We start from the raw sequence: 11,135 nt of genomic DNA, 5'->3' as shown, positions 1-11,135 counted from the left end.
TTGACTTATTCTCCAAAGCAGGACAGGGCAAAAAGTAATGGATGGGAGCTTATCCAAGAGAGATCTAACCTAGAATTAAGGAGAAATTTCCTGTCAATGAGAACAATTAATCAGTAGAATGGCTTGCCTCCAGAAGTTTCTCCATCAGGATTGTTAGAAAGTGATTGGATAGCCATTTATCTGGAATGATATAGAGACTCCTGCTCAAGCAAGGGGTTAGAGTAGAAGACCTCCAAGATCCCTTCCAAGCCTTATTTTGTATTCTGTAAATTAACAGGAATACAGCATAATAGTAAAGAGAACCGTAACTTCATATAATCTTCCATTCTTTAAATTCTTCTTTAAACAGATTATATTTCTTGAGAGACAAGCTCTTAGTCAAAATACAAATTATATGCATACAACGAATGTTTTAATAAAAATGTCCACTGCAGACAAATTATAAATATCTCAAGGACTCTTATTTTCACTGTCGACACAAACAGATGCAAAATTATGGCTGTGAAATTATCCCAGATAATTCATGCAGGAACTTATAGATACTTCAAAATGACAGTCACAAAAAAAATTTGTCATGAAGATGATAAAGAACACTGTTTGAATTTGCATTTGTGTTCAGACAACTGCTTTGATAAAACAGTTGAATTCTTGTAAACATCAGTAAAAAACCCACTTTGAAATGGTAGCTACCCCATTTTAAGTATAATTAAAGTATAATGTGATCTGCAGCTGCAGAATTTGTACGCCTTTTTTCCCCCTGATGTTGTTTTATACTGTTTTGATGGCACAGAATTCCCATGTATATGTTTACCATGAAAGCAAATATGTAGCTCTCTTCAGGATCACTTTAAGTAGAAACTTTAACATAAAAGAAACAGACGATACAGTGAAGATCCTCAGCTTAATGTCTACTAGCCCCTCAAGGCTCCTGATTACGGATTCAGTATACATCCATCACCATGTGTGAGAGACTGAAATAACTGAGAAAGGAGTGGGAGGGAGAACAAACAATCAAGATACAGAGTTTGAATTTATTGGTAGCAAACCAGCCAGGGTGATAAGAAACCTGGAAGAAAAAAATTCAATGAGTCTCTATCATAACAACTCACCATAAATGAGCTATAGTCTGCAGGATTCTGTATGTAACTCCAGATTAGCATTAACACTGCCTTAAAACTCTGTAGTTCTTGCATTCTTGAATTTGCATAACTGAATGGGACTAGGTGGTCCACATAATAGTTTCACTTTCTAGACCTTATTGTGAAAGTTTACTTTGGATATGTGACTTCTATCTTCTACCAGAAACTGACCACTACAAATTTTAGGTGTCTCTAGCTTCCATTCAGAACACATCAAGAAATCCATTGTTTCTAGTGATACCTATAATATACAAATCATTCAGACTCATGAGATAAGCATACATATTTAAAGCAGGAAATTCTCAAGATACAAATATAGTGCAATGAAGTTAAGAAAGAGAAAAAAAGAACTGGATTGCCGTTTAGGATTAATGCACAACAGTACAAAGTATAGAGTACAACCAAATGCTATTGCTTGCTACCTACAGTTCCCAATAAAATGATGCAGGCATATAAATTAGTGATTTACAACTTAGCCTAGACAGTTCTAACTTTTAATTTCATATGTTTGAATAGAAAGCAAGCTGTTTATAGAATTACCAAACTTAAAATAGTTGTTAATCAACATTGGACCAACCACAATGATTGAGAAGCGGGGATAAAACTCAGGAGCAGTGTCCAATGCCAATTCTTCCAGCATTAAAAAACAAAATAAAACAAAATAGGGTACATGTTAACTCCCCAGGTTACTCTATAACTGACCTAAAGTTGGCCTTGAAAACAGGAACTGTACAAAGCTTTAAGGCAGATTTTATTAGAAGTCTTAGTATAAATTCTCATGCACTAAAATGGTATAAACTTCCTTATCACAAGACTTGTTTTAATGATTAATTATCCAAGAACAATTAATTATCCAAGAACAGGTAACAATTATCCAAATTGTTGATGTTGCCTCTGAGTAATTTTCAGAGTTTCAGATCTTTCTTTTACTATCCAATTATTTGAAAAAGTTAAGTGTGATTCATAAAACCTTAGATGATTGTATTTAAGACGCCCCATGATCCTTTGTTGTTTTTATTTGAGTGACAACTTAATTCTTGCATTAACATTTAAATTAAAAATAGTCATAGGAACAGATTGATCTGATTGATTAGGTACCATCAAGTTGTGTTAACTCTTAATGACCATCCAGATTGATTTTCTTCTAGAAGACCCATTTCCAATCTGGTTCTTCAATATACAGTATGATATGTAAAACACATTTCTTGAAAGTTTTTTTGTGTGGCTTCAGTTGAATGAATCTAAGCCACCTGCAAAAGCAATGTAACTGTAGTACTTCAGGCAACTTCACACATATGCACATATAGCAATAGCACTTAGGCTTATATACTGCTTCGTAGTGCTTTACAGCAGGGGTCCCCAATCTCTGGGCTGTGGCCCACTACGGGGCTGTGACCTGTTTGGAATTGGGTTGTGTGAGCAGGGGATGAGCACATGTGCACGCATGAAGCTCCCCTCGAGTGAGCGGTGACCGCTAGCGCTCACACACGCAGCTCCCTTAGCACGAGCCATGCACACAAATGGAGCTGTGCACGCTTGCGCAAGCCCATCTACCATTTCCAGGGAACTATCCCCTCCCCCTGGGCTACCAAACCAAAAAAGTTGGGGACCGCTGCTTTACAGCACTCTCTGAGCAGTTTACAGAGTGAGCATATTGCCCCCAACAATCTGGGTTCTCATTTTACCGAAGAATGGAAGGCTGAGTCAACCTTGAGCCCCATCAGGACCGAACTCCTGGAAGTGGGCAGAGTTAGCCTGAAATAGAGCATTCTAACCACTGTGCCACCCCAGCAATTCAATACCCTAACCACATTAAAACAAAAGAAGCAATCCCCGTATATATGCTAGCTACAGGTTTACTGCCTTGTCATTCTTAAATGCCCACTTAAAGAACACAGGTTTAGTAAGTCTATATTGAGGACATTAATCTCATTTCTAAAAGCCACTAGCTGTACAAGACTGGCTCAGGTGACAAGCTGTTTGGTCAGATTTTTTTTGTCGCAACCAATGGATCTATAGTCAAAATGTAGACAGGACACAGATGCTGTGTTTGATTGTGCAAGATGGCATTTGTCAATCCAAAAAACAGACCCTGCACTGTGAAATATAATGCTAGGAAGGTAATGATGATGAACTGGTTCTACAAGATGGAAGAGCTGACAAAGAAAGAGGACTTCTGACTATATTCCTACTGTACCTATCAGGGCCTGGGGATTTTTAGTACACTAGTAAGCCATAGTTGGACAGATTCTATTGCAGTCTTGCAGATGCCCAGATGTGAAGCCTTGTAGGATTTTGTCTATTATTACCAGCATCTCAATCTGCACCCAGAAACACACTGGCAACTAATCCAACTTCAGGAGTACCGCTACTATTGTGGCATTCCTTAAATACCATGGGAGTTGTAAATTTATATGATCTGAAGCTTCCCAGTTGGAAGGGGTTAACATAGCCCACACGGGTGGTTGTGAAGCTACCAGTGGTTCTGAATGACAGCTACCAGTTCCTCCCATCTCAGGAATGGCTGTACTAGCTGAACCTGTGCAAAAGCTTGCTTAAATCATAGCTCCCACTTATGAATTCAGCAAGAGCTGAAAGTCCAGGAGAAGTGCCAAATTGCAAACCAGCTTCTTCTGGGAGACATCTATTTGTCACTGTCTTTGAAAACCTGGAAAAATTGGTCTCTTCCAGCAGAGTACATTGAGCAATAGACTTCTATCCAGGTATATAAATCTGCCAATGAATTATAGTCCTTCTTCTAAAGAGGAAATAACTTATTCTCAGACTAAGAGGTATTACAAGATTGTTGCAAGGAGTTTTAAACACGTGTGAGAACACACACATGCAAGCACTACCAAACAAAGGGAAATGGTATTGGTGTTTCTATATTCTAACTATAGTTTCTATAAGCTATTTTTAAAGGTATAATTAATTATAATTCGACATTTATCAGTTTCCAAAAGTATTTAGGACAATCGGGAATTATTGTTTCCTTTAATTTCCAATGCTTCAAATCCTTTCCTTTTGGTCCTACTGAATATTAAGAAGAGGGAGGCAACAAAGGTAGTAAAAGAGCTAAGGCAAAATTTGTACAAAGTGAAGGTGTGATATCTTGGCTGAAAAACTCTAGGCTAACACCAGATGGCAGCAGAGGTAGGTTTTTTACTCCTATGTCACTCTGGTGCCCTTTGGTGGTTACCCCCTATTTTTGCAGGAACAGGGATGGCAATCTTAAGTTGGTATATTTTCTATAATCATCTTTGTTATTAAAATTATAAAAAATATACAAATGCAGAATGTATTTATGCAAAGAATAGTATTTTTAAGCTTTACATTGTATTACATCAAACTGATCCATACAAAAGCTGTTTTGCAAATTAATTGTAACAGAATATTTATCATTATAATCAGAATAATGTCTGAAACCAGGATAACACATAGAAAACAATTGCATTTTTTTGTGTGTATTATGTGTTTGGCAGTTTCTTTCATGAAAGTTAAAACAGGTTTGCAGCTGTTTTCACTGGAGGTTTTCCAAATCCAGGGAGGAACGAAAGATGTCAAGATACTGAATTGTCTGAAAAAATAAAATAGTTATATCCCCTTTTAATTTTTATTATAACTTATAATATACTTTTTGTTATAATCCCTTTGCCTTCTGTAGAAGAAAATAATGTGATTCTAATTTGCTAGTATTTATGGTTGCTTAACATTTTCGTCCAAAATAAGGATTTTATTAACTATCAATGTTATTCTGTACTCTACTCCAGCACTTGGATGATAAAATATAACTCAAGAATTGTTCACTTAAAATATTTGATGAAAATTCATACATATAGGACTGTGTTTACAGAAAAGCAGATGTTCTCTCTATTTCAAGCACTTTTCAGATGTGCTTCCTAAATAGTTCTTTAAATAAATCCAAAATGATGGATTGCATTTTAGGACTAACCCATTTCATCAGGAATTTATCAGTGCAATTATTCTTCCAGAACTTCTTCATATCTAGGGGAAAAAAACCCTAGATACATTAAAATCACTCTACTTAACTGAAAAGATTAGAACTTATGGGTGTAATTTTCTACCCATCTGGATTTTGTTTAAACTCCTAACTTCAATGTGTTTGAAACAATTTGCAGTATTAAGGATAAAATACCATAAACAACTATATAAGTGCAGGATATGCAAATACTTCATCTCATTAATTCTTAACAATATTCAAATTTTATTTGCTGATTAGGGATTTATTATAGAAACTCTAAGATACATTTTATTTTTTATGCTGATATTTATCAGTTGCTTTGGAGATTTGATCGGCTGGGGACAGATAGTGTGTGTGTGTACATGTGTGTGTTTTGTGTGTAAACTCCTTTTTTTATGAAAAAAAAACTTTTTCTTCAAAAAAAAAAAGGGAGGGAAACAGATCCAGAAAACTACAGAACAATCAGCCTGACATCAACACCTGGGAGGATCCTGGAAAAGATAATCAAGCAACAGATCTGTGAACTCCTAGAAGCAAGCAAAGTTATAACCAGAAGCTAACATGGGTTTGTCAAAATCAGATCATGCCAAACAAATCTTATTTCATTATTTGACAAAGTGACTAAATTAGTGGATCAGCGAAATGCTGTGAATTTCAGCATTTGACAAAATAGACAACAACCTACTTCTTGGTAAGCAAGAAAAACATGGGATAGACAGAATCACCATGAGATGAATTCATAACTGGTTGACAAACCACACTCAACATGTAGTCCTTAATGGAACTATATCCACATGGAGGGAAGTAAGTGATTGGGTACCCTAAGGTTTTGTTTTAGGCCTACTACTCTTCAATATCTTCATAAACAATTTAGATGAGGGAATAGAAGGGGAACTCCTCAAATTTGCAGATGATACCAAGCTGGCAGAACAGCCAATACCCCAGAAGATAGGGTCAAGATGCAGATGTGGATTTTGGATAGAGAGGACCATTGGTTTGAAAAAGGATAAAAGAATCTATCTATATTAAAACTGAACACCCTCCCTCAACAGAGGGGGAAGGAATAACACACCACCTTTCTCCAGTCTACAACACAGTCCTTTCAGCTATTGATTTAGGTGGCCCTGAGGGCAGAGATAAACCCCCAAGTGGCCTCAATAGTTCTCAGAGAAAAATGTAGTAATAATAATAATAATAATAATAATAATAATAATAATAATAATAATAATGACGACGACAACAACAACAACAACAACAACAATAAAGTTGGAAGGGACCTTGGAGGTCATCTAGTCCAACCCCCTGCTCAGGCAGGAAACCCTATACCATTTCAGACAAATGGCTGTCCAGTCTCTTCTTAAAAACTTCCAGTGTTGGAGTATTCACCGCTTCTGGAGGCAGGTTCTTCCATTGGTTAATTGTTCTAACTGTCAGGAAGTTTCTCTTTAGTTCTAGGTTGCTTCTTCCCTTGATTAGTTTCCATCCGTTGCTTCTCGTCCTGCCTTCAAGCGCCTTGGAAAATAGCTTGACTTCCTCTTCTTTGGGGCAGCCCCTGAGATATTGGAACACTGCTATCATGTCCCCCCTCGTCCTTCTCTTCGTTAAACTAGACATACCCAATTCCAGCAGCCTTTCCTTATATGCTTTGGCCTCCAGTCCCCTAATCATCTTTGTTGCTCTTCTCTGTACTCTTTCTAGAGTCTCAACATCTTTTTTATATCGTGGTGACCAAAACTGGATGCAGTATTCCAAGTGTGGCCTTACTAAGGCATTGTAAAGTGGTATTAACACTTCACGTGATCTTGATTCTATCCCTCTGTTAATGCAGCCCAGCACTGTGTTGGCCTTTTTGGCAGCTGCAGCACACTGCTGGCTCATATTTAGGTGATTGTCCACTAAGACTCCGAGGTCCCTCTCACAGTTACTACCATTGAGCAAGGTACCCCCTATTGAGCAAGGTACCCCCTTTTGAGACAACTATGACCTGGATGACTGCAAATTTCCAGAGATGTAACTGTTCATGATATTTTAAGTGTGAAAGCCAGATCTGCACAATCACAGCCACTGAGCCACTGAGAAATTGAACTCTTCTTGTTCAATGGAAATAAATTGACAGAACAAGAGAACAAACAAAGTTTCAGCTGAAAGTATTTTTGTCCAGCACCATTCAAATGGACAAACAAAAACATCACAATATTCCTAGATTTTGTCCATAATCAGATTAATGAAGGCTTTTGGTTTTTACTTTATTCATATTATCAAAGGGATGGAAGAAACTAGAGAGTATCTTCAAGTTTACTATATAGAGACGCCTTTGAAGTAATCCAGAAAGGAAGAGATCAAGGTGTGAACAACCATGAGCAGAGTGTCCTGATCCAGAAAAAAAAGTACAACTGATACATAGGAAGAATTTGTGCAAAGCCCTCTCAGATACTCAGATAGCAATCATCAGGATCTCTAAATTCTATATACTGAGTCTGTCTGAGAAAGTGCAACCCCATTCAAAGCTAGAGATAGAAAATCTCCAGACTCAGGAAGTCTCAAAATCTACAGTCATTTGGTCTTCCTCTCTATCCAGTCCTCCATGACTCCAGACAGTAAGTTGGAAGCTTAACAGAATTGAAAGGGACCTTGGAAGAATGAATTCGGATAAAAGATGGGATATAAGTATTTCACACAAAATATTAGTAAGTAAAATTCCAGGGTAAATGGATTTTTAGAGACCTAAAAAAGAACATGAAAACTCAGTACTTCCTGATTTAATACCAAGACTTTCTACGGTTTCAGGTAAAAAAAAATGGCAGGTCAACTTCTGGAGTACAATTCACAGCATTTTATTACACTATTTGCTTTAACACAACCTCTTATCTCAGTTATAAAGATTAAATGTCAGCATTTAATTGTAATCTAAAGCAGTGGTTCTCAACCTTTGGGTCGGGACCCCATTTGGGGTCGATCGACCATTTCATGGGGGTCGCCAAGCAAGGCTGTCCGCCATTTTTTTTTGTCTGCCATTTTTTTTGTCCGCCATTTTTTTCCCCTTTTCCGGCAGGTGCCTTACTTCCCTTGGGCTGGGCCAGCTGGTGGTCGGCCTGCTCCGTCTCTGCCGCTTGCCAGCTACACCTCGGCCGGCGCAGGGGGCGGAACCACGCATGCGCGGCACTCCCGGGCAGGAAAAGTCCTCGACTTACGACCGGTTGGGTAGTCCTTGACTTACGACCGGTTTAGTCCTCGACTTACGACCGGTTTAGTCCTCGACTTACGACCGGTTTAGTCCTCGACTTACGACCGGTTGGGGTCGCGGCATTAAAAAGGTTGAGAACCACTGATCTAAAGTATGGGATTCAATGAGTCATAACAGCTCAGCACTTTTTTCCCAGTGTTGTGACTTTTTCTACAGACAGTATCATAATTACTACAGAGTTACCATGTGGTAAGATGGACAGTCAATAAATTTAATAAATAAAATAAATAATGTCCTTAATATTTTGATCTTGCAGCAGTTAGATAGCTGGTGCCATAATAGCAATGTTCCAATGGTCATTTAAAGCTACAAGAAGCCTAAATATCATTTCCTATTCTATTTTAGGAGAGACAGAAGCAAAGCGGTTGTGTTAAATCAAGGGAAAGAAATAAAGATTTAGTTAACAGTAGCAAATGTTCTTTATTCAGCAGGGAATGTGCTAAAACATGTGGATTTTACTGCCAATGGCAGCACAATGAACAACATATGCGAGAACAAACTGAATAAGTTCCCATTAGAGAAGAAGTCATTCTAAGTATTAATTATCACAGCTGAAAGAAATTAGTCAGGGTTTCTTAAATAACTTTCACCAGCTGCATATTTTATCATTAGTTCTATAGATGACCATTGTGAGATATTGTATTACTATCATATGCAGCATTCTCCCTTCCGTAACACTCATAAGCAGCGATAGCAACTAATATTTAAACATTGTAGAAAATAATGCAAAAGCAACTAGCAAAAACCTGAGATGCAAAGAGCAAAAAAAAAATAAATCAAGATTGCTGTTTTTTAAACAGCACAAATGTCGGAAAAAGCCAGACATCAAATGAAAATCTTCAATATTATGAAAAGCACTAGCAGTTTACTATTACTGCGCCATACTACACTAATATGCTGCTCATGAAAAATATTACTATTGAGATGTAAGTAAATGTAAAAGATAAAGGTTTCCCCTATCTCAGTGATGGCGAACCTTTTAGAGACTGAGTGCACAAACTGCAACCCAAAACCCACTTATGCATCGTCGAGTGCCGGGTGGGTGTGGCCCATTGGCTGGGTGTGGCCCATTGGGTGGCCGTGGCTACGGCGGTAACGGCAGACTGGGTGGAACTAAAAAGTTCAATCAATCAATTCCAACTTTGCAAGATCTTTTTTTTTCCTGCGAGAAGTTGAAATTGACTGATTGAACCTGTTGTTGTTTTTTTGTACACGGCAGCGGAGGCCTAAAGCAAAAAGGTTTTATAAAACCCAGCTGAAGGCCTAGGACTGGGGCAATGGCGCGCGTGCCCACAGAGAGGGCTCTGAGTGCCACCTCTGGCACCCGTGCCATAGGTTCGCCACCACTGCCCTATCTAATCATGTCTGACTCTAGGGCATGGTGCTCATCTCTGTTTCTTGACCAAGGGAATGGTCATGTGTCCAGTATGGCGATATGCCAAAGGTGCACAGAATGCTGTTACCTTCCCACTGAAGTGGTACCTATTTATCTACTTGCATTTGCATGCTTTTGAATTGCTAGGTGGGCAGAAGCTGGAACAAGTAATGGGAGCTCACCCCGTTCATAAAGTTTGGGTCTCATACCCTGGCTGTCAGCTGACAAGCTCAGTATCTTTAACTGCTGAGCCATCATGCCCATAATATAAGTACACAATGTAAAATGCCCTATAATATAAATGTGCTTAAGACTCATTTTTGACATAAATTTAAAGGATGTTTAAGAATTTTCTATTATTTTTAATTCCAGTTTTAACCATCCTGTCCTACACTTACACTGGCTCTTTGCACAAGTACTGAGTTTAGTTTTAACCCCTCCAAATTTCACTTTTGCCATAGTTTTATCTAACACCCACCCTAGGTCAGTTAGAAATAAGTGTTATTAACTAGGATGAAATTAATTCCCAAAGGAGAGTACTTCAACCAATCTTTGTATTATCTTGAATGCTACTCCTGAGATCTTTTCCTTAAAGATGTAAACACTTGACACTTTTTCTACTGTTCATACCAACTGATACCCAACTTGGAATGTGAACATTTAACTTAGAAAGTATGAGCCATGGAATCAACTTTCTGTTCTTGGAAGTTGGATTTTATTTTGTATGTACATCTCTGCCAAAACATGTAATAATGGGTTAGTGAGCCATTATTTATTTATTTTATTTATTTATTTTTTAAACTTATATCCCGCCCTTCTCCTTGCGGACTCAGGGCGGCTAACAACCGGATAAAAATACAGAATATCGAACTACAAATTTAAAAGTTAATTAAAAGGCAAATATTAATAACTGGTCTAATTAAAATTATAATTAAAACCCCCTCTAAAAGTTTTCCCCTAGGCCAGTCCTGCAAGCTGGAATAACCATGTCTTAAGGGCGCGGCGGAAGGAAGGGAGATCAGGGATCACCCTGATCTCTGGGGGTAGTTCATTCCAGAGGGTGGGAGCTCCCACAGAGAAGGCCCTCCCCCTTGGGGTCGCCAGCCGGCACTGTCTGGCCGACGGTACCCTGAGGAGACCCACTCTGTGGGAGCGTACAGGTTGATGTGGGGTAATCTGCGGCAGGAGGCGGTCTTGGAGATATCCAGGTCCGATGCCATGGAGCGCTTTAAAGATGATGGTCAGCACCTTGAAGCGCACCCGGAAGGCCACCGGCAGCCAATGCAGCTCGCGCAGCAGCGGTGTTACATGGGAGCGACGAGTCCCTCCCAACACCGCCCGCGCGGCCGCATTTTGGACTAGCTGGAGCCTCCGGGTGCTCCTCAAGGGGAGCCC

The sequence above is a fragment of the Protobothrops mucrosquamatus genome, unplaced genomic scaffold, assembly GCF_001527695.2.
Source record: "Protobothrops mucrosquamatus isolate PMUCROS unplaced genomic scaffold, P.Mucros_1.0 scaffold1591, whole genome shotgun sequence".
Classification (NCBI taxonomy): domain Eukaryota; kingdom Metazoa; phylum Chordata; class Lepidosauria; order Squamata; family Viperidae; genus Protobothrops; species Protobothrops mucrosquamatus.
Note: the sequence above shows the minus strand (reverse complement) of the source record.